Here is a 21876-nt window from a genome sequence, read left to right as displayed (position 1 = left end):
AACCTTCTGGTCTAAATTATCCTCAAGAATTCTAGACCCTTCTGATAAAAGAGGCTAAAACATAAACTAATATAAAAAATATAAGACAACAATTCTTCACAATAAAATATATAAAACTTATCCTTTAAGACAATAATTCTTTAAAATAAATACATAAAACCTTATCATTTATATAGAAGGGTACTAAGCATCTAAAGTAAATTTTTAAAAGACCTCTCATAAAATTACAATTTAAATCTCAAGGCAGGCACCAAACTCTCCAAAGTTGAACACAATTAAGGCGATTTATAATTTTAAAATGTGTAACTTTCAAATGGTAGGAGACCACAGCACTGTTTATGATCACAGTAAAAATGAAACCTGGAATAAATTAGGAAATATAATGAGTATCAGATAACAAGCTGGTCAAAATCTCTTACCAGTTTTAATAGATTTTTCTCATTATTTGGGAGTTACAATAAAATCACAAATAGAATTAATCTAGCAACCACAAACTTCATTAACTTAAAATAGTTCAGTGCAATAGGAAAATCAACGAAATAAGCAAAATTAGCAGCAGTATAATCGGCAAAGATCACAGGCACTGGGGACTGGCATTTTGGTTTTAAAGCCAAAAGCCAGAATCAGCTGGCCTGACCTCCAAAGGTGGTTTGAGCTGGACTGGCTGGCTGAGTCCCGCCTGAGGCAAAAACATGTTGTTGCTTTTATCAAAAGCATGGCTAGCAAGGCCACTTCCCTTTTTTAAAAAAAATGCCCAAAAAAGCTGAGCAAGACAGCCAAAAAACAGGCATGGCTCTCTTTAGGCTATCTGGAAAATTGAGAGTTTGAATTTTGACCTTCTGGTTTGCCAAACTGTTATGATTAAAAATGAGGAGGATGGCCAAGATTTGAAGGGAGAATAGTATTTTAATAAAATCCATGCTGATAGAGGTAAACTGACCACTCGCCTGTAAGAAACCTATTCCAACCTCACCTCATGGATTGCTACAGGAACCTGCTTTGATTTGTGAATTTTTTTCCTTTTTCTTGTTCCAAGAATTTTTTCCTTTCACACATTTAAAAAAAAATCCTGTATTTTCCTCAGAGGTTATTTTTTTCTCCTTTCTTTTTCTTTTTTTTTTCCTTTTTATTTTTTCTTTGTACTTTTTGATGTTTTGAGAATTGATTCATATACCTTATGCCTTGACCAGGTATTCCTGTGTGATTCCCATGTGTATCCCCATATTTTCCTCAGGGGGGAAATGTAAAGTTGTTCTCCTCTGGGTGACTATGTTACTTCTGTAAATTTGGATTTGAATTAGACCCTAATTTATAACAGAAGACAACCTCCCAGAATCCAGAAGACACCATGAAGATGCATGCAGAGACCACACACTACTGCAAGAGATCCAGAGTGAATTTCAAGACATGCCAAATTTGAACTTTGAGGGGTTGAATGTATTTATTTTGAATGCCAGAAAATTTATTTTTATGCCAGAAAAAGGGGACTGCCCCCTAAATGGCTTATTGTCAATGCATCAAACATTGGTTTTGTTCTTTCTCCCTTTTATTTCCCTTTTATCTCTGAATTATTGTAAACTTTAATTTGATTGTTTTCATGATCCATTGGGGAGACTTGCCTGCCAAAGGATCACAGGGGGGAAAGTAAAGTTGAAAATACCTTGTAGTCCCTTTAAAACTACATTACCCATAATTCTTAAGCCTTTTCCTATTGGTTGTGAGTTAAAACTACATTACCCAAACTCCTTTTCACCATACCCATGAGGCCTTTGGCCTTTTCCTATTGGTTGTTGGTTTTGCGGGCTGTTTTGGATATGGTTATGGTGGGCATGTTGTTGGGGCTTTGTGGAGAGAAGGCCCTGTGGTGAAGGGTGAGTTAGGGTCTTCCCCAGGGCCTTTTAAATAAAAATCCTTTTAAATATCATACTTTGGAGGCATTGAATATTAATTTCAATCTTTACAATTGGAAAAATTAAACATAGATGATAATAACCAAAGTCTTTGGGATTGTAAATAGGGAGGCATTAACACACTGCTAATAAACCTCTGAATTGTTCTAAAGTTTTGGAAATGAATTTGATATTATACTAAATAAATTATTAACATGTGGATGACTTTAGATTAAGAAATCTCATTACTAGGAGTGTATCCCAAAGGAAAAGAAATACAAAAATATTTGGGATATAAAAATATAACCTATAAGCTGATAAATATTCAAGCACATTTTTTCAATAATAGCCAACAACTAGAAATATAGTACATGAATAAAATGCAATGCTAACATGTCATAAGAAATAATTTATATGAAAAAATTAAGGAAGTATTGAAAGCCTTTGATAAAGAAATAAAAATGCTGAACTGAGAAAATGCAGTTACATCTCTTCTTTTTGGAGAGGTAGAAGACCACAATGTGTATTACTACCTATAATGTTATTTATAAAAGAAAAATACTGGAAATTGACAAATCTTTATATTTTATAAGGATAGTCAGATTACACAAACTCCTCCTAAAAGGGCGTTTGGTTTGTTACATCTTTCTTCCACAATATCCTCTTCTAGAAGATCCTTTAAGAAAATAAAAATTATTTTTTTTAATTTTCTTTTGGGGGAAGATTACATTGTCTCTGTTCTATACACATTTAAAAATAGCCAAAGTCATTCTGTAGCTGAGACATTATAAACCCCAAGTCTTGGACTCCTCTGGACATATTCCAAAAAGGTAAAGGCATGTGCAAATTCTTTCAGCACAAATATCTTGTCAAGGAACTTCAAAGGAATTTCCTTGTAATTTTCCTCAGTGTTATTATTGATTACTAATTTCATACTCAATAATTCAATCAACATTTGGGTTTTTTACTTACTACTTAATTTATGGTTATGATATTATAAAACTGGATATCTAATAGAATTACATGTAAAGGATGCAGAACTCTAAAGAGGCATAAAACAATGTAAACTGATTAGATCTTGTAATAATATATTTGACAGCCATGTTGAAGTCAGGATGATGGACAGTTACCTGAATAGAATGTGGAATGAACTGAGCCTGGCAGGAGCTTGGCAGGAGCCAAGGGTAGTTAGGTTCAGATATAAAAGCCAGGAATTCGGAGCCACTTGATCTCAGAATTGAGATATTGAATTGGAAGGGTGGTTTGGGTAGGCCTTAGGTGAGCTTTATTCAACCAGCAACCAGCAACCAACTACAAATCTACTTCATCAATCCCTGTTCCTGAATTTCACTAACTGAGAAGAACAACATCTCATTCAGCACTATAACCTTGGATTTAGGTTGGGCCTCGATAGCCCAACCAGGCTTTTATCAACCAAACCGTGATCAGCAGTATATTAGAAGTTTCATCAATAATTTAATTAGCTTTGAACAGTTAAGAACTTCCTCCTCCTATTCTCCCTGTCATTATCCTCTTCCTCCTCCCTAAGTTTATTAGACAATCAATCATCTTAAACTTACTATCGATGAGCTTCATCAAAAGTCTGGTGGGCTGGGGGCAGCTGGGTAGCTCAGTGTATTGAGAGCCAGGCCTAGAGATGGGAGGTCCTAGGTTCAAATCTGGCCTCAGACACTTCCCAGCTGTGTGACCCTGGGCAAGTCACTTGACCCCCATTGCCTACCCTTACCACTCTTCCACCTATAAGTCAATACATAGAAGTTAAGGATTTAAAATTAAAAAAAAAAATTATAAAAAAATAAAAAAAAATGTCTAGTGGGCTTTAGTGAATTATATCCAGTGACAACTTGAGGGAAGAGGAGTATTGTATTCTACAGAAACAGTTATCAATCCACAGTCATACTTAAGCATTATCCAAGGTACAGGGCTTCAGTTAGGCAGATCTAGCTGAATAAATCTAATAGCAGATTCTTACTTGGTTGTTAGCCCTGGGATACTGTTATCATCTGGTGTTTGGGATAAGCAGATTCAATATATTCTAACAACATCTACTGCAGTGGGTCATCCTTCTGGGTGCACTATCCTGTCTTAGGTGTCCCACATAAGATTCAATACCCACAATTAACCCCCATCCAGATCCCATCAATCTTTTTATAACAATCTTCTTAATTAGATTATTTTTAATATGTTTTAATATTTGTTATCTTAACTACTCTCATGGGTATTTTTTCTCTTTTTAAAATATAATTTGTTTCTTTTTGTAGAGAAATAGAGAATTATATATTCAGGATGAAAATCCTATAAATTAAATACTTCAAATTGAAATATATAAAATGAATGTTGAACTAAAGTCATCAATCACATTTTAAAGCATTTTTCAGCTTATAGATTGCTAAAAAAAGTTCAAACTCATCAAGGATTGATGAGTGATATCTTCTATAGTAAGTCAAAAATGGTAAGAAGAAAGATTTTGGCTATTAGTATTAGGATGACCCTAATATTTGAATAAGAACAGAGAAGGAAAAATAGGCTCTGTAAAATAAGTAACTAGTTTGAGTTCAGTAAGAGAAATGTATGACCTAAGAGAATAATTTTGTTATAAAAATTATGGAGGGAGAGTAATTCTTTGCAATGATGAGATTTAAGATTCAGTCATCCTGGGGAATAGCTAAATTTAAATGCAACACAAAGTAATTGCATTAAGGAATTTGAGTAATGTGAGATCACAATATTAGTAATGGCATCAGTTTGGATTTTGAATTAAGACAAAGAAAGGAGATGGGAGGGAAAACCATAACTGAAGTGGAAGTCATTGAAAAAGGAGAAAGTATATCTAAAAAATAGATAAATAAATTGCTAAAAATGATATAGAAAGTTAATTTGAATATTGAAGGAGAAACTTTCATTGAATGACACTGGAAGAGATAATTCTTAAGGCAAAGAGTAGTGAGGAAAAAGATATTGAAACAAGTGAAAGGAAGAACAATTTGCATCTAAGAGGAATAACACTGAGAATTTGCCTATGTATTTGAAGTTGTTTCTCTTTGAGTAATCAACACAGTGCATCTTTCATGACTAGACAGACTTTTCCTGTATTAAGTTGATTATTGTGATTATGCAAGTTTGAAGGCATTAGAGTTCTGAAAACTGAATTTTCTCAAGCATCTTTTGAGAAAATATTGATTCCATCTTTATGCCACAATTATGCATAAGCACTTTTTAATGAAAAACCACAAAAGTACTAACAAGATTTGTAATATATGATTTTGTTTTCAATGATCAATAAATTTGAGAGGAACCTGCAATTTCATACATACATTACATAAATGTATAAACACATATGTGTATATGACTTTATAGGTATATATTTAAATGCATTTATATACACAAAGGCATGACTCCAAACTATAATTTAGTCATCCATAATTTACAGATTTAGAGCTGATTCAGTAACTAAGAGGCAAAATTATTTGACCATATCCACATAGCTGGTTGGTGTCAGTGCTATGCTATGACTTAAACACAGATTTTCCCAAATGTAACTCCACCAATATGTATGCTGCAACATATGTATTCTCTTTTTCTCTCTTTATACCTAACCATTTAGTCTTTTTTATATAGAACATATAAAATTTATTTTGAGATCTAAACTTATTGATCTTCAATGAATAATGCCACCAGAAAAAAAGGTTACATGGAAGCTCATGTTAACTAGAAAGTAAATTAAGACAAATTTATCAAAGCAATGGCTTTTATCTTTAAGGATGCTGATCATTCAGGCCATATTTCCTGTCTAGGAAGCCAAAATGAATTCCTTTGAAAAAATATTAGAAATCTCTATGTCCTTATCATAAATATCATCAATGGTAAATAATAAAGTGATATATATTATCTATGCTATTTTTTTTACTATATGCAGGCAATTCTGCAAAATTTAATACTAATGAATGATCATGACTTCTTTCCTCTTGCTAATGTTAGCATAGATTGATGCAATATCTTGAAACATTGAACTTATTTTAAAGTTCTGAATAAGAACCATATGATGATCAATTATATTTCCATCCATGGTTGTAGTTCTTTTCTTAATCATTGGCAATATTATTATATTCAAAAATAAATATACATGAGGGGGCAGCTGGGTAGCTCAGTGGATTGAGAGTCAGGTATAGAGACTGGAGGTCCTAGGTTCAAATCGGGCCTCAGACACTTCCCAGCTGTGTGGCCCTGGGCAAGTCACTTGAAGCCCCATTGCCCACCCTTACCACTCTTCCACCTATAAGCCAATACACAGAAGATAAGGTTTTGAAAAAATATATATATATACAACTAAATGTTATCTTTGTCACATTCTGTATGATCCTAAACAAAATGAATGAGTTTAAATATGCAAGTATTTAGAAATACTAAAAAATTATCATTTAAATTATATTTTAAAAGTCAAGATTTTGTATAGGAAACTGCAGTCAAAGAGCAATAATAAATACTAAGTTTTTTACCATTAAATCAGAAGGCAAAGTAACAGTATTCTCTGCTCTCATAAAATTGCACTGGGATTTCCATTGAGATTCTGTGTGAGACTGTTGGTATATAGATTTGCTCAAACTATGGATGATATTTATCATGGGAGCTATTTTGTGATGCTGATGAGTTTAAAGGATGGTAAAACTTATATTGAAATTTGATAGTCTAATAGGATGAGCAAGGGTTGGGGAGGAACAACTGAAACTTTTAATTAAATTTCTGAACAGTTATATTCTAAGTAGTGCCTTTCTGAGAAAGCTGTGGCATCAAGCCATCCCCCAATTGATAAATAGGCAAGGGACATGAATAGGCAATTTTCAGATAAAGAAATCAAAACTATCAACAAACACATGAAAAAGTGTTCCAAATATATTGTAATTAGAGAAATGCAAATCAAAACAACTCTGAGGTACCACATCACATCTAGCAGATTAGCTAACATGACAGCAAAGGAAAATAATAAATGTTGGAGAGGATGTGGCAAAATAGAGACATTAATGCATTGCTTGTGGAGTTGTAAATTGATCCAACCATTCTGGATGGGAATTTGGACCTATGCCAAAAACGCTATAAAAACTGTCTGCCCTTTGATCCATCCATATCACTGCTGTGTTGATAATCCAAAGAGATTACAGGGAAAAACAGTTGTACAAAAATATTTATAGCCATGACTTTTGTGGTGGCAGAAAGTTGGAAAAATGAGGGAATGACCTTCAATTGGAGAATGGCTGAACAAATTGTGATACCTGTTGGTGATGGAATACTATTGTACTCAAAGGAATAATGAATTGGAGGAATTCCATGTGAACTAGAATGACCTCCAGGAATTAATGCAGAGTGAAAGGAGCAGAGCCAGGAGAACCTTATACACAGAAACTGTACAATCGAACATAATGGACTTCTCTACTAGTAGCAATGCAAGGATCCAGAGCAATGCTGAGGGACTTATGAGAAAGAATACTATCCACATTCAGAGGAAGAACTGTGGGAGGAGAAACACAGAAGAAAAACAACTTCTTGAACACATGGGTTGATGGGGATATTGTTGGGGATGTAGATGCTAAAAGATCACCCTAGTGCAACTATGAATAATATGGAAATAGGTCTTGATCAAAGATACATGTAAAACCCAGTGAAATTGTGTGTCGGGTATGGGGAGAGGAGGATGATTTGGAGGAGAAGGAAAGAATATGAATCATGTAACCATGGAAAAATATTGTAAAAAATAAAATAAAATACAAATAAAATACAAAAAAATGAAAATAAAAAAATAAAGTTGCTTTTTTCCTCAGTTAATTGTATCTCTTCCAAAGTTAACTTCATTAGATTTTTACAAAACCAAAAGCTCATAATTTTGTACATTTAAAATTTCCTATTTTATTTACTGAGATATTGATACTATGTTTTTTGGTTATTTTATTATGGCACTTTGAAAAATTTTATTTTTTTATTTTGAGACCTCCATATTTGAAATACATGGCAAGAAAATCAGGTAATTATAACACTGAATTAAGGAACAGATTAAGAAAATAAAGATATACTCTCTTTTGATCATGAAGAGAAATTTGGTTCCTAGATGCCACTATTAAGAAATCCTGTTTCAGCAGAGAGAGTGATAAAATGCCAAAAGAATCACACTCCTTTTCCTTAGCAGCTAAGCCCTGAGACTGAAATATCATTGAAAATACTACATCTGATATGCATGAATTTTATTTTCCATGCCAATATAACTCATGTTTACTTTATTTTTCTTCAGAAGAACAGATGGTGCTGAAATTTTTGCTTGCCTAGCTTTTAAGAAGTGATGTTTTATAAACAGAAAATATATAACAGATGATGTTATACTTCATTAAAAGAGCATTTTAAGAAATGGAAATAAAGGAAAACATTTTGGTTTTCCATAAGGATGCATATATTATTGTAGATAGAACTCACAACTTATGCATACCTGTAAAATATATTGAGTTCCATGTTTCTGTGCAAGATTCTTCCAGGACAATACTAGCTTTTAAAGTTCATTTTTGATGTAACAAATCTGAACTATGGAGAGAAAAAAGAGAGAGGATAATTTTGGCTTTTATTAAATTATACATAGAATGTAGATATGAAACCTTTATTCACCTCATGAAGAATTTAGTACCAGCCCTTATAAAATTCAACTCAATCATAAGTCAACATCTTTCAGGGGTATACTATTGTCCATACTAAGATAGTTTATGTGGAAATATATTACAAAATTTTTGTCTTTGTAATGATATTTTTCAATTGAATGAAGGAGTAAGGGAATTACTATGTGCTGGGATCTGTTCTAAGTACTTAAACATATAATTTTATTTCATCTTTATAATATTGTAAGATGGGTACAATTATGGTATCTTTTTTATGTACATATGAGGAAATGGAAGTAAATAGTGAACATATGAACTGTCCAAGGTCATATAGACATTAAATTTGAGGCTAGATTTTATACAGATCTTCCTGAGATCAAAGCAAGTGCTTTTTCCACATCGTTTGTTTGGATGAGTTTGGGAGACCACTAAAACTAGCGGATTTTGAATTCTATATGGTTTCATAATTTCTATGATCAAGAATAATAAATTCTTTTTTTTTCAATTTTTATTTGGAATTTTTTCCCATAGTTACATATTTCATGTTCTTTTCCTCTCCCCCAAACTCCATTAATCCCTCTTATCTGATGCAAAATTCCACTGGATTTTACATGTATCATTGATCAAGACCTAATTCCATATTATTGATAGGTGGACAAGAGTTAACGATTAGTGTCTACATCCCCAATAATATCCCCATCAGACCATGTGTTCAAGCAGTTGTTTTTCTTCTGTGTTTCTCCTCCCACAGTTCTTCCTCTGAATGTCACTGGTTTTCTTTCTCATAAGTCCCTCAGCCTTGCTCTGAATCCTTGCATTGCTGCTAATAGAAAAAGTCCATTATGTTTAATTGTACCACAGTGTATCAGTCTCTCTGTACAATGTTCTCCTGGATCTGCTCCTTTCACTCTGCATCAATTCCTGGAGGTCATTCCAGTTTACATGGAATTCCTCCAGTTCTTTATTCCTTTGAGGACATTAGAATTCCACAACCGAAAGATACCACAATTTCTTCAGCCATTCTCCTATCAAAGGACATTCTCTCATTTTCCAATTTTTTGCCACCACAAAGAGTGCAGCTATAAATATATTCGTATAAGTCTGTTTATCTATGATCTCTTTGGGGTACAAACCCAACAATAGTATGGCTGGATCAAAGGGCAGGCATTCTTTTATAGCCCTTTGAGCATAGTTCCAAATTGCCAGCCAGAATGGTTGGATCAGTTCACAACTCCACCAACAATGCATTTATATCCCACTTTTGCCACATCCCCTCCAAGATTCATTACTCTCCACTGTGGTCATTTTAGCCAATCTGCTAGGTGTGAGATGATACCTCAGAGTTCTTTTGATTTGCATTTATCTAATTATTAGAGATTTAAAACACTTTCTCATGTTCTTATTGATAGTTTTGATTTCTTTATCTGCAATTTTCCTATTCATTTCCCTTGATCATTTATCAATTGGGGGATGGATTGATTTTTTTATACAATTGATTTAGCTCCCAATATATTTGAGTAATGAGACCTTTGTCAGAGTTTTTTATAATAAAGATTTCCCCCCTAATTTGTTGGTTCCCTTCTAATTTTGATTGCATTGGTTTTCTTTGTACAAAATCTTTTTTATTTAATGTAATCAAAATTATTTATTTTACATTTTGTGAATTTTTTCTAACTCTTGTTTTGTTTTAAATGCTTTCCTTTCCCATAAATCTGAGAAGTAAACTGTTCCATGCTCATCTAATTTACTTATAATTTCCTTCTTTATATTCAAGTCATTAACGCATTCTGAATTTATCATGGTATAGGGTGTGAGATAGTAATCTAGGCCTAATCTCTCTCATATTGTTTTCCAATTTTCCCAGCAGTTTTTTATCAAATAGTGGGTTTTTCTCCCAAAAGCTGGGTTCTTTGGGTTTATCTTAGACTGTTTTGCTGAGATTGCTTACACCAAGACAATTCCACTGATCCTCCTTTCTATCTCTTCACCAGTACCATATTGTTTTGATGACTAATGTTTTATAGTACAGTTTAATATTTGGTACTGTGAGGCCACCTTCTTTTATATTTTTTTCATTACTTCCCTTGACATTCTTGGTCTTTTGTTTTCCCAAATGAACTTTACTATAGTTTTTTTTTTCTAATGCAGTAAAAAGTTTTTTGGTAGTTTGATAGGTATAGAATTAAATAGGTAAATTAATTTGAGTATGATGGTCATTTATATTATGTTAGGTCATCCTACCAACGAGCACTCAATGTTTTTCCAGTCATTTAGATCTAGTTTTAATTGTGTGGAAAGGGTTTTGTAGTTGTGTTCATATAATTACTCTGTTTGTCTTGGCAGATAGATTCCTAAGTATTTTATATTGTCTAGGGTGATTTTATATGGAATTTCTCTTTCTAACTCTTCCTGCTGTGATATGTTGGAGATATATAGAAATGCTCATGATATATGTGCATTTATTTTGTATCCTGCCACTTTGCTAAAGTTGGTGATTATTTCCACTAACTTTTTAGTTGATTCTCTAGGATTTTTTAAGTAGATCATCATATTATCTGCAAAGCGTGATAGTTTGGTCTCCTCATTGCCTATTTTAATACCTTCATCTTCTTTTTCTTCTCTAACTGCTACTGCTAGTGTTTCCAGTACAATGTTAAATAATAGAGGTTTCAATGGGCATCCTTGTTTCACTCCTGATCTTATTGGGAAGGCTTCTAATTTATCCCCATTGGAGATGATATTTGTTCATGGTTTTAGATATAAACTATTTATTATTTTTAGGAAAGGCCCTTCTATTTCTATACTTTCTAATATTTTCGGTAGGAATGGTTGTTGTAGTTTGTCAAAGGCTTTTTCAGCATTTATTGAGATAATCATGTGGTTTTAGTTGGTTTGCTTGTTGATATGGTCAATTATGTGAATGGTACCATATATGTGTCATAAAAGGAATTTGGTACAACTCCTTCTTTGCTTATTAAAGCAAAATAGTTTGTATAGTATTGGAATTAGCTGTTCTTTGAAGGTTTGATAGAATTCACTTGTGAAACCATCTTGTCCTGGGGATTTTTTCTTAGGGAATTCTTTAATGGCTTGTTAAATTTTTTTTTTCTGATATGGGATTAAGTATTCTATTTCTTCTACTGTTTATCTGGGCAATTTATATTTTTGTAAATATTCAACAATATCACCTAGATTGCTATATTTATTGCCATATGTTGGGCAAAATATTTTTTAATGATTGCCTTGATTTCCTCTTTATTAGAGGTGAAGTCTCCCGTTTCATCTTTGATACTGATAATTTGGTTTTGTTTTTTCTTTTTTAAATTTGATTGACTAGTACTTTATCAATTTTATTTTTTTCAAAGTACCAGCTTCTAGTGTTATTTATTATATCAATAGTTCTTTTACTTTCAATTTTATTGATTTCTTCTTTGATTTTTATAGTCTTTACTTAAGTTTTTAACTGGAGATTTTTAATTTGTTCTCTTTCTAGTTTTTTGATTTACATGCCCAGTTCATTGACCTCTGCCCTCTCTGATTTGTTATTATATGCACTCAATGATATACATTTCCACCTGAGAACTGCTTTTGGTTACATCCCACGGATTTCGGTAGGATGTCTCATCATTTTCATTCTTTTCAAATAAATTATTAATCGTTTCTATGATTTGTTCTTCATCTGATTTTGGAGAATCATATTATTTAATTTCCAATTAGTTTTTGATTTGCCTGTCAATGTACCCTTACTGATTATTATTTTTATTGCATTATGATTTGAAAAGGTTACATTTATGATTTCTGCTCTTTTTCATTTGTTTTCCATGTTTCTATGCCCTAGTACATGATTGGTCTTTGTGAATGTACCACATGCAGCTGAAAAAAAGGTGCATTTCTTTTTGTACCTATTTATTTTTCTCCACATATCTATTAAATCTAATTTTTCTAGGGTTGAATTCACCTCTTATCTCTTTATTACTTATTTTTTGGTTTGATTTTTATAGATCTGATAGAGGAAGATTTAGGTCTCCCACTAGTATAGCTTTACTATCTATTTCCTCCTTGAACTCTGCCAGTTTTTCCTTTAGAAATATGGATGCTATACCATTTGGTGCATACATGTTGAGTACTATTATTTCCTCATTATCTATTCTGCCTTTTATCATGATGCAATTACCTTCCCTATCTCTTTTAATCAGATCTGTTTTTACTTTGGCTTTATCAGAAATCATGATTGCCACTCCTGCCTTCTTTTGCTTGCATAATTTCTTGTAGTATGATATCTAGATTTCTATTTGTCTCTGATTTTTCTGGAAGACCAATTATTCTCAAGTTGTATCTTCTAGACCTGTTTTCTTGATCTATCATCCTCTCATTGAGATATTTCATGTTTCCTTCTATTTTGTCAGTCTTTTGACTTTGCGTTATTAACTCTTGTTGTCTTGTGAGAACATTGGCTTCTACTTACCCAATTCTGGCCTTTAAAAGACTCATTTTTGGCTACAATCTTTTGATTTTCCTTTTCAATCTGGTCTATCTGGCTCTTCATGGCTTCTAGCTGGTCATTTCTGATCTTCATTTTGCTTATCATTTAATTTGATTGCTGAACCTCAGTTATCAATTGTGAAATTCTGCCTTTTAAAAGTATTTTCTTTTTGAACTAATTCCCACTTTTCTTACCTTATCTCTTCCATCTTTCTCATGATCTCAGATTTGAACTCTTCAAGAACTTGTGACCAATTTTTATTTTAGGGGAAAGGTTTGGATGTCTTAAATAGTTTATCCTCCTCTGATTTCTTTTTTTTTTTTTCTGTGTAGAAGTTGTCAAGTGTTAGAGCTTTTTTCTTGGTCTTTTTCGTGGTTATTTCTTGAGCCTTGCTTTTCATTATTATGCTTTCTCAGCCAGATGTCTGAGTGAGGCAGGCAGACTCTCCTTCTATAGAGCTAGGGAACAGTTTTTGCCCGAGATTACTTTGGCTTCCACTGGCTTCCACTCTCTGCTAGGCCTCCTCTATCCATGGCCCCTCTCAACCTCACTCCTGTGCCCATGGTCTGAGCTCCCTGGCCTCCTGAGATCTCTAGTCTAGCTATTTTCAGGGTCAAGCCCCCGTGGTCCTAGTTGGCTGCTCAGAGCCTGGAAATTGGCCTACACTTGCTCTTCTGCATGAGGTTTTCCTCTGAGTCTCAGAGTGCTGAGCAGCTTCCACTGTCTGCTGTCTCTGTCAGCCCCACTCCTGAGCCCAAGGTCTGTGCTCTCCAGCCTTCTGGGGTCTGAAGTCTTGTTGCTCTCAGGGGTAAGCTCTTAGTGCTCCCAGTTAGCTGCCAAGAAGCGAGATTTTGCAACCCTCCTCTCTCTGTCTCTGGTGCTCAGCCTCTGACTGGTGGTGGGGTTGGGGAGGTTTGATCAGCTCAACTTTTGATGGGAGCTATTTCCCCCACCTTATAGCATGGAAAAGCCCAAATCCCACATACTTACAATACTGCACCCTATTGTGGAGTCCCTTCTTTCATCTGGATTTGGTATTTCTGTCCTTTGGAGGTATGCTTGTGGTTGGTAGTGAGGAGAGTAAAGAGCCCTGCTTCTACTCTGCAGCCATCCTAACCCAGAAGTCCCAAGAGTCATAACTTATTTATGATCATCCTTTTCTGTGTTCTGTAACTATTACCTTGCATATTGGAATATGAACTTCTTTAGAGTAGGTACTCCTTTGCTTTTCTGTCATTTTCCCCTGTGTTTACAACAGTACTTTATATCTATATATACATACCCACACAAAATGTACTTTGTATATATATATTTTATTCATTCATTGATGGTGACAAAATTTTATTTAAACATACATCATTAAAACCTAAACAACAACAAAACCTAAACAACAACAAAAGTGGAATTGCTAACTCCAGGAAGTAGAGCCAAGTTGGCAGAGTAGAGCAGAGAAGCTCAATATCACCATGAGAATCCCTTCCAACCAATATTAATACAACACCCCAAAAAATCCTGGAGTGAAAGAACCAACCAGAAGAGAGAGAGAAACAACTTCCAAGAAATGAAATATTTGAAAGGCATGCAGAGAATATCTGTGGCACTGGGGTGAGACGGGAGCACAGTCAGCAAGACCATAGGAAGGATCAAAGAGCAAACTAAAAACAAGCCACATAACTCCACTCTACATCTTTTGTGCCAGGTTCTGAACCTGATACCATGCTAACATTCAGACCCTAGTACTCTGCCTGGGCAAATAGTGGTCCAAGTACATGCACACTCCTTGAGGTTTAAAACCTGTGGTGAAGTCCAGAATCCCAGCCCAGGGCAGTCTGGGCTAAAATGTGCTGATCTGTGAGGACCCATAGTGAAGTCAGGAGTCCCATTTTAGGTCTGTGGTGAGAACATAGATTCAAATTTAGGGTAGTTGATTGACCCAAGAGAGGGATCTAGATCTTTTTTGCCAGGGGCTTAGAGTAGAGCTCTAGGACACAGCAATCAATTATGTGCTTGATTGGATCAAGTACACAGTGAGCCCAAAAACTTGTGCCAATGCCTGTGGCTAGAATTTGAGTATCCCTGACCTGATCAAGTTCAGAATGATTCCAGTTTTTGGAATAAGAACTCACTATTTGACAAAATTTCTGGGAAAAATGGTATAGAAAAAATTAAGTTTATGTCAACATCTTATATCCTATACACAAGATAAATTCAAAATGAGTAAATTACTTAAATATAAAGAGTGAAATCATAAATAAATTAGTTGAACATAGAATAGTAAAACTCTCAGTTATATGGGAAGGGAAGGAATTTAAGAATAAGCAACAGCTAACAGAGAACATTACAAAATATAAAATTAATAATTTTTATTATATTAAATTAAAAAGGTTTTATACAACCAAAACCAATGCAACCAAAATTACAAAGGAAAAAAATAAAACAAACTGAGAAAAATAATTTCATAACAAAATTCTCTAATGAAGGTCTAATTTTTCAAATATATAAAGAACTGAGTCAAATGTATAAGAAATCAAGCCATTCCCCAATTGACAATTTGTCAAATGATATAAACAGGCAGTTTTTAGACAAAGAAATCAAAAACTATCAATTATCATGTGAAAAAGTGTTCTAGGAACTGGGCTCTATTTTTTTTTTTGGTTATGCCCCAGCCCAGAGGAGGCAATACCCTGTTGCTCTGCAAATACCCCTATTGGCTCACCTACCTACACCTCTCTCATGGAGGTTTAAGGTAGAAATGTGGAAGTTTCCTGTGTTCCCTCATTGCCAGTGGAGTACTCAGCTCCTGTAAAAGAGACAGATCCTAAAGAAACACTGATGGATTGGCCAAGATCAAGGATGACTCCCCTAGATATGTCCCCCAACTTCTTTCCTCTTTCTTTCAAAGGGGAACTCAGGAGGCTAGCAAGTTTGAGCTGCACACAGGGACCCCCTGTGCCATCAAGGACTACTATGAGGTACTGGTCCTGGGCTGAGGCTATGGTGGAATTTTCATGATCTCCCAAATGAAGAAAAAAGTGGGTGCTGAAAATATAGCCATTATTGAGTCGTGAGAAATATTTTTACCAGCCTTTGTAGACTCTGGTGGGTGCTGGTGCCAAACAGCTGTCATCATCTGATCCTTCCATGGCAAATGTTATTCCTTCAGGATTAGAGTAGATCAAATGCAGAGAGGTAGACCTGGAACCTGACAAAAACTGCTTCTACATTGATAGTGGCAAAGAGATTAGTTATAAGTATTTCATCATTGCTCTTGGAATCAAACTGGAATTTGACAAGGTCAAAGGTTTGCATGAAGGTTTTAGATATCATAAAATTTGGTATAATTCTTCTTCTAAAACTGGGTAGAAAATATGGGATGCTATGCAATACTTCAAAGAGGGCAATGATGTCTTTACTTTCCCAAATACTCCAATTAAGTGTGCAGAGGCTCCACAGAAGATCATGTATTTGTCAGAAGCCTACTTCAGGAAGACAAGAAAGTGAGTCAATGCCAAAGTAATTTTAATACTTGCTTGGGAGCCATTTTGGGGGTTAAGAAATATGCAGATGCCCTAGAAGAAATTATCAAGGCCAGGGACCTCAAAATGACCTACTGGGGAAACCTCATTGAAGTTCAGTCACACAAACATTAGAGAGTGTTTGAGAACTTGGACAAACCTGATGAGACCAGAGTGATTTCATATGAGATTCTTCATGCCACTCTACTCATCAGGCCACCAGATGTGGTCAGGGAAAGTCTTGTTGCAAATGCTGCTGGCTGAGTAGATGTTGACAAAGAAACTTTACATCTCAAGAAGTACCCAAATGATTTTGGCATTGAAGACTGTATCAGCCTTCCTACATCCAAGAGGGCTGCCACAATAGCTGCCCATTCCAGAATACTTGACAAAACAATTTCCTAGATAATGAATGAAAAATCAGGCAATAAGTATGATGGCTATACATCTTGTCCACTTGTTATGAACTACAACAGACTGATAGATACTTGCTGAGTTTAACCTCAGCACTCAGCCTCTAGAAACTTTCTTCTTTGATCAGAATAAATAATGACTCTTCATGTGTGTTATGAAAGCTGATATGATGCCTTTTCTCTATTGGAATGGACTGCAAAAGTGTTATTGGGGGGACCAAGCCATTTTGCGGAAGGTACTACATTTGGGTAGGAGTTAGAGATGAATGAAGACTCATGTTCCTGACAAGTCTCTTCTGATACAGGGTTTTTGACCCTCAAACACTGGTGTTGATATTGATACCAGAAACCCATTATCTTGATGGTGGGAAAGAAAAATCACCCCATGATTTCTCCCTATTATAAATATTCACAATCAAGCTTACATAATTTATTTCAAAAAATCAATTTACATATCTCTAACTTAATCAGAGGTTTTTAGCATTTTTATAGGTTTTAGGCCAGGCTGATTCTTAGATAAATGACTAAAATGCCAAATTGGGACAAGCACTGTTTTCAGACCATGTCTCATAACGAGATTACTGAAATGGTAAGCACTCCTCCCTCAAAGCTTTTAAAGGTGATTGGTAACTTCGAACCCTGTGGATATTTTATTGTAGCACATTAAATGGATTTGGTGTACTGGGTCTATTAAAAAAATAAAAAGAGAAAAAAAGTTCTAAATCCCTCCTAACTAGAGAAATGCAAATTAAAACAATCATGAGGTACCACCTCACACATAGCAGATTGGCCAATATTAAAGTAAAGGAAAATAATAAATTTTGGTCTGAATGAGGCAAAATTGGGACACTAATACCCTGCTGGTGGAGTTGTCAATTGATTCAACTATTCTGGAAAGCAATATGGAATTATGCCCAAAGGGCTTTAAAAGAATACATACCCTTTTATCCATAAAAACCACTACTAGGTTTGTACCCCAAAGAAATAATAAAGAAAAATGTTTGTACAAAAATATTCATATCCTCACTTTTTGTGGTGGCAAAAAATTTGAAAATGAGAGGGTGTCCCTCAATTGGGGAATGGCTGAACAAATTATAGTATATGATGGTGATGGAATACTATTATGAACAAGGAAGGATAAACTGAATGATTTCTATATAAGCTGGAAAGACCTCCACGAACTAATACAGAGAGAAATAGAGAAATGAGCAGAACCAGGAAAACATTGTACACAGAGATTGAAACATTGTGGGATGATCATATGTAATTGACTTTGCTACTGATAACAATGCAATGATCCAAGATAATCTATAGGGACCTATGAGAAAGAATGCTATCCACATCAAGAGAAAGCACTGAGGGAACTGAAATGCAGAAAGAAAACATTTTATTTTTCATTTGTTTATATGAGTATCAGATGTGGGGTTTTAGTTTTGAAAAGATTATTACAAAAAATGAATAATATGGAAATAGGTATTGAGTGACAATGCATGTGTAACCCAGTGGAACTACTTGTTGTCTCTGGGAGGGTGAAGAAAAAAGGGGAGGGTAAGAACACAAATCATGTAACCATGGAAAAATAATTTTTAAAATACAGTTATATAAATCATCCTTTTAAATAAAATTAATTTTGCCATAATCGAAATGAAAAGAGCTAATTTGAATAATGGAAAGAGAAATTGAGAAAGAATTGATAGGCAATAAATAGAAGAAATAGGAAAATAAGCTTTTGTTACAATCATGTATTACCATCACCACCTCCACAAACCATGTGCAATCTTTGTGACATAGAAAAGGTTCCAAGTTTTCTACATTCAGTATAACACAAGACCAAATGCCACATAGTTCATTATCAAAAACCCTTTTAGTCAATTGCTATCAACAGAATAATTGTCCTGGATTTTCCTTATTGTTTTGCAGAAAATATGGAATAATACTAAATAGAAGGATAAGACAGTGGAATTTAACTTAAGATAAGGTCTGAGAGAGGATCAAGCCAACTGACTGAAATTCACATCACTTTCTACAATTAATTGGTATCTACTCTAAGCACTATGTATTTGAACATTAGTAGTTTACTTACCATAATAGTTTATTGAAGTATTATACATTTGGAATGTGAACAAATTCACTTTACTTTTTTTTCCAGATTTCATATTGAGACAACTTTCAATGGTCATTTTTTGTATGACTTTCTGCTTCTAGAGCCAAGTTGGTAGAAAATAAGCAGGAAAGCTCAAAACCACCATGAGAATCCTCTCCAACCAATCTTAAAAAATGCCACAAAGAAAACTCAGGAGTGAATGAACCAACAAGGAGATAGAATGAAGTAACTTACATGAAAAAAACAACTTGAAAGTTAGGCAGAGAATATCTGGGGCCCTGGAGAAAGAAGGGAACACAGCCAGAAAGAGGCTAAAGCAATGAGTAAGGAACAAGCCAACAGCAAGCCTCATCCCTTCACCCCACATCTTCTGTTCCAATTCTGATATGGGACCCAAACCAACATCCAAACACTGTGACCCTGTCTGAGGCAATAGCAAATCCCACCCAATGAACACTCCTTAAAATTCCAAGAAAATTTCAGTGGGGTCTGGAATTCTAGCCCAGGGCAATCTGTGCTGTGTAGCCTAATCTCTGTGGGCCCAAAGTGAGAGGGAAGGAGTCCCAAACTGGGCTTGTGGTGAGGATGTAGATCCCAGTTTGGGGAATTCCATAGACTCAGAACTGCCCTTGCTTTCCTGGCTGGGATGGTCCCCAGGGTATTGACTTGAGGGAGCCTGGCTAACCCTTGCCAAAGCTCAAAGCAGAGCACCAGGGCAGGGAAGTTTGTGGTGTGCTGTTTGCCTGATCTAATCAAGCCCAGATTGAGACCAAAAGCCTACACCTAACCCTGAGCCTACAATTTGAGCTATTAGCATTTTCAGAGAGTAATTGAATCATCAGTGGAATTTGTTATAAGGAACTAAGGAAATGAGTAGGAGCATTTGCTGCTGAAAGGCAGAGAAGCAGGAAGATTCCAGAATTCTAGGGAAGTGACAGTGTGTGCTTCCTCTGAGAGACCATTGAGGGAGTAGGTTGAATGTATCTGAACTCCTTGGGTCAACCTCATGAGTTTGATATTTCTCCCTCTCCTGTGGCTGTCCTTTGGATACAACTTGTGTTCCTGTGTTCCTGTGTTCCTGTGTGTGTGTATACGGTTGCTTCTCATTGACAGATATTTCTACAAAGCTGCTAGAGATATCTAAAGCCATATGTCAATGAGATCCTATCCCCTCGAGCCCTTGTTCCTTCTTATCCTCCAATCTTTCCAACTCTAGTCACCATCTAAGAGGGTAAATTTGGTTAGTGAGGTGTATATATTGGATAAACTAGAACTTTTAGGTAGAGAGGTTATTGATAGAGCAGATATCAACTTTAAGAAGATAACAACTGGATGTGGTGAGAGGTTTACTTATAGTCTTTAGTTAGATTGTCCTAATTTCCTTCCCTTCCTTCCTTTACCTTGAATAAACCTGTTTTATATCATTTGGATCTCCAGTAAGCTTTATCCTGTTGCCTTCCCAAACCTGAAATACTTCTGATTATTGGCCCTAACATTCATTCCTTGACTATCTGAGATCCCCTATATTACCAAATATCATTTAGATACCTTTTTCAGAGGTAGCTTTCAGAGTTCTTGGCCCACAAGCCATCATGTCATCCTGGAAGAACTGAAAATTGCAGAAATCCAGAAATAAGGTTAAGGGTACCATCATGGTAGTACTGAAGTTAAAGAAGAAGCCCTAACCTCCATATGAACAGAGCCTATCTTTAAAAAGCCTGGGAAAATGAGCAAACATAAAAAACACCTAACTATAGAGAATTTTTATGAAAACACAGAGCAAGGCATAGGCAAAGAAGAGTATAATGAAAGCAAAGCAAACACACATAAAGTCCAGAAGAAAAATATGACTTAGACTCAGATTTTGGAAGAACTCAAAAAGTATTTCAAATATCAGTTAAAAGAGGCAGAAAAATGGGGAAGAGAATGGTAAGCAATGCAAGAAGAAATGGGCCAAATCAAAAGGCATGGAAAATGATATTCAGAAGGGTGAAGTACCTAGGTTTACAACCCAGAGTCACCCAACCAGCAAAACTGAGTATATTCTTTGAGGGGGGAAATGATCATTCAATAAAATACAATATTTCCAAGAATTCTTCAGGAAAAGACCAGAAATAAACAAAAAATTGAAGTCTAAACACAAGATATAAGAGAAGCCTAAAAATGTAAATGAGAAAGCAAAAATTTAAAGGAATCAATAAGGTCAAATTGTATGTATTTCTACGTAGAGAGTATTTATAATTCCTAAAAAATGTTTATCAGTAATAGAGTAGTTAGAAGGAACATACTTTGGCAGAGGGTAGAGAAGTAAACTTATTAGGATGATATGATATGCAAAAAACATCTAGGAGTTAAAAAGAGGATTTCACTGAGAGAACAATATCATTAATTCAAGGGTGAGATTGATCAAATATCTCCACTGTGTTTATACCTCCACAGCTCACAACCATCCCTTTTTATTATTCACACATCAACACCTTAATTCAGTCTCTCAAAATACCTTACCTGGATATTCAAAGATCTCCAAATTGGCCTCCAATTTTAAACTCTCTCTTGACAGTAGGAAAAAAAACACAAAACATTTTTTCTATCAGCATAGATCTGTTGATGTCAATCCCCTATTTGGCAACTGCTGTTGCCTTTAGGATAAATTCCTTTTTTTTAGTTTTAAAAGTATGCCCCCAACCTATTGGTCCACTCTCATTATATTTTTCTCCCTCCCCCATCCACACTGTAAAGTCCAGCACCCCCAGTCCAGATCAGGGGAATTGTCTGAATAAAGCAGGTGGATAGTAGGAGGTTGTTGAGAAGAGCTAGAAGCT

General features: G+C 34.9%; 1 pseudogene; it reads left to right on the top strand.

The window, feature by feature from the left end:
* The window catches only part of LOC123252889, a 27232-nt pseudogene extending 10022 nt beyond the window's left edge, over positions 1-17210 (top strand).
* Positions 17211-21876: the final 4666 nt, after the last annotated feature.

The sequence above is a fragment of the Gracilinanus agilis genome, chromosome 1 (assembly GCF_016433145.1).
Source record: "Gracilinanus agilis isolate LMUSP501 chromosome 1, AgileGrace, whole genome shotgun sequence".
In the NCBI taxonomy this organism is placed as follows: domain Eukaryota; kingdom Metazoa; phylum Chordata; class Mammalia; order Didelphimorphia; family Didelphidae; genus Gracilinanus; species Gracilinanus agilis.
Note: the sequence above shows the minus strand (reverse complement) of the source record. Positions and strands in the feature narration are given on the sequence as shown.